The sequence below is a fragment of the Podarcis bocagei genome, assembly GCF_964188305.1.
Source record: "Podarcis bocagei genome assembly, chromosome: 8".
NCBI classification, from domain to species: Eukaryota; Metazoa; Chordata; class Lepidosauria; order Squamata; family Lacertidae; genus Podarcis; species Podarcis bocagei.
This window is the reverse complement of record NC_138133.1, coordinates 64,283,428-64,286,676: the sequence shown is the minus strand read 5'-3', so window position 1 is coordinate 64,286,676 and position 3,249 is coordinate 64,283,428.

The following is a 3,249-nucleotide window of genomic DNA, read 5'->3' as shown; positions in this document are numbered from 1 at the left end:
TGCCAGTTATGTGACAAGACAGATATGATACATATACCATCATTACAGGCTGTGCTTCTTTCAAATTCAGCTTGGGAAAAGACTGAGATCGACATTATAGCACTATTTGAAAATGTTCCAGCAGTGCTCACTGGGCAATCACCCAGACAGATACCTTCAGAAAATGGTCAGATGTTATCAAAAAGAGGGCATAAATATTCACCAAAATGCAGATGAGGCTATCCTGTCATTCTCATAAAATTTCCAGATTTCTTGTTTCATCAGCTTTAACCAATATGGAGCTGATGTAGCCCTGCATCTCACTACAGACCCAGCCAATTTTCATTTATATCCAGTAGGCATGAAGTAAGATTTGTATCCTTCTAGTTGAGAGAAATGTAAGCAACTCCCAAATTTTGTAGATTCCTAGGCGACCTGTTTATTGACTATTCATCCTGATTTGTTTCCCAAAAAAGAAATGGGGTACGTGTGGTACACAAAAATCAGTTGTTTATTCTGATTTTTTAAATGGGGAGATTACATGATATCAAGCAATGCTTATCCCACACTTTTCAGTGCATTTCCCTGTCACTTTCCTTACTGAAAAACATCTGTTGGGGGTGTGTGGGGGGAATAGGTTTGTTGTGTAAAAATACCAAATCCACTCTAATTGTACAACTTCAATTTGCTAGTTTGCAATTGAATCCGACCTACAAAATAATGACTGTCTGGAAGTGCCTCTGGAAATGGGAGGCAGATATTACCCCTTGCTCACCATCTTCAAAGAAAGAAGGGAAATCTCCTATGAGTATGACCAATGAGTAGCCCTTCAAAAACCACAATCTCAGTTCAACAACGTACATCCCATACACAAACAGCTTTCCTTTTTTTGCCTAAAACAAAAATACTAGTCATCAATCAGAAAGATGACATCAACCCATCTTATTCTGTGAAGTACTTCTGGAAAAAGAAGACATCTAAGCCACCTTTCACCAGCCTGGTGCCCTCCAGATGTTTGGGCTACAAGTCAACTGGGGATGTCCCAACATCTGCTGCATGATGTAGTGGCCATATTCATCTTAATGACCTTCCTGCCCCTCCCAAATCTTCCTTTAACTTAACCCACATAAATAGGCAGCCAACTCCTGGCTTGTACTCAGCTAATACTTCCCATCCCAACTGGTTTTTCTCATAAAGTTAAGCCAGCTATCATGGTACACATTTCTTAAACTGCAAAGTAGAAACAACTACGAACAACAATCCTCTGGTGAAATGAAATCTAATCAGGAATCCAAACATAGACTTTGATGCCTTGGTACAATAGACCAATGTGATAACAGACACAAAAGTACACAGCCACGACAATCCTATATGTCAGAAATAAGTCTGACTTCAGTCAATGTGATTTACTCCCAATAAATGAGCACAGGATTCAAAGGTCGTGGTTCGAATCCCCATGACGGGGTGAGCTCCCGTTGTTCGGTCCCAGCTCCTGCCAACCTAGCAGTTCGAAAGCATGCAGTGCAAATAGATAAATAGGTACCGCTCTGGCGGGAAGGTAAATGGCATTTCTGTGCACTGCTCTGGTTTTGCCAGAAGTGGCTTAGTCATGCTAGTCACATGACCCGGAAAAACTGTCTGCGGAAGCGGACAAATGCCAGCTCCCTTGGCCTATAAAGCAAGATGAGCACCGCAACCCCAGAGTCATTTGCAACTGGACTTAATTGCCAGGGGTCCTTTTACCTTTTCCTATATACAAAGTAGGGGACACTGGTGGTGCTGTGGGTTAAACCATAGAGCCTAGGACTTGCCGATCAGAAGGTCGGCAGTTCGAATCCCCGCGACGGGGTGAGCTCCCGTTGCTCGGACCCTGCTCCTGCCAACCTAGCAGTTCAAAAGCACATCAAAGTGCAAGTAGATAATAGGTACCACTCCGGAGGGAAGGGAAACGGCGTTTCCGTGCGCTGCTCTGGTTCGCCAGAAGCGGCTTAGTCATGCTGACCACATGACCCGGAAGCTGTAATCAGGATCCCTCGGCCAATAAAGCGAGATGAGTGCCGCAACCCCAGAGTCGGTCACGACTGGACCTAATGGTCAGGCGTCGGTCCCTTTACCTTTATATACAAAGTAGGTAGAAATGGAAAGCATACACCTTAAGATTTCTGTATTCATTCCTTGGAACAAGCCATTTGCTTGCTTGCTTGCTTGCTTGCTTGCTTGCTTGCTTATGAACATAAAGTTAAAATTTATTGTTTGGAATGACAACAACAACAATATTTATTATTTGTACCCTATCCATCTGATTGGGTTGCCCCAGCCACTCTGGGCGGCTAGTAACTCACCTATGTGATTTTTAAAAGGTACAGGCAAGCCTATCAGGGTCTAGCAATCCCATTGCCCCTTAGCCACCAGTCTCTGGCCCTGAAAGCTGAATTGCCCATCTGCTTCTTTATCCCCTTCGGTTTCATCTAACCAGAGAAGCTGTACAAGTGACCAATCCCACCCCTAAAGTATTCATGCATACACATTCGCCTGACCCCCTTTTCACAGGCAACGAGTGAGAACAGCGCAGAAGTTGTAAGCCGTCCCCATTATAATGCTAGATAACATATGTAAAGAAAAGGCAGCTTAGATGTCAATACTTCTCACCATGCAAATGTGAAACACCCATTACCACAAAGAATTATGGGCATAACTGAAGACTAGGCAAATCCTGCCACATTGCTTGTTGTTGTAAAGCTGCTGAACAATGCATTTTATTGCATTATTCTTCGTGTAAATTTGGGAGTCTTTCCTCTTATCTTTTCTTCTTTTTAACAAGAAGGCAGTAGCAGCATTCCTGCCAGCACAAAGCAAAATCACTGCTGAGTACGGTTCATTTTAATACTATCTTACAAAGTCATGTTCTGTAGAAATACAGCATCGACTCAATCCCCATGCCTACAGGACCTGCGTGTACAATGACCGTCTTTGGTCTCTTATCTGGTAATTCGCTTACATTACTGGGAAAATATAAATGATTTGTCTTCACTGTCTCTCTGAAACTCCTTTATTTTTTTCTCTTGAAGACTCTACCCTTTAATTAGTGTATCATCACAGTTCATTTCGGTAGGTTTAGCTCCGATATGAAATCAGGAGGCTGGTCTTCTAAGCACTTTGTCACAGCAGGAGTCTTGAAGTTTTAACAGCGCACATATTGTAAAATTACAGGGTGCTAAAGAAAACACTCTAAAATGCTTGGTAGAGAGGAGAGAGGCCATTTTATGTCAA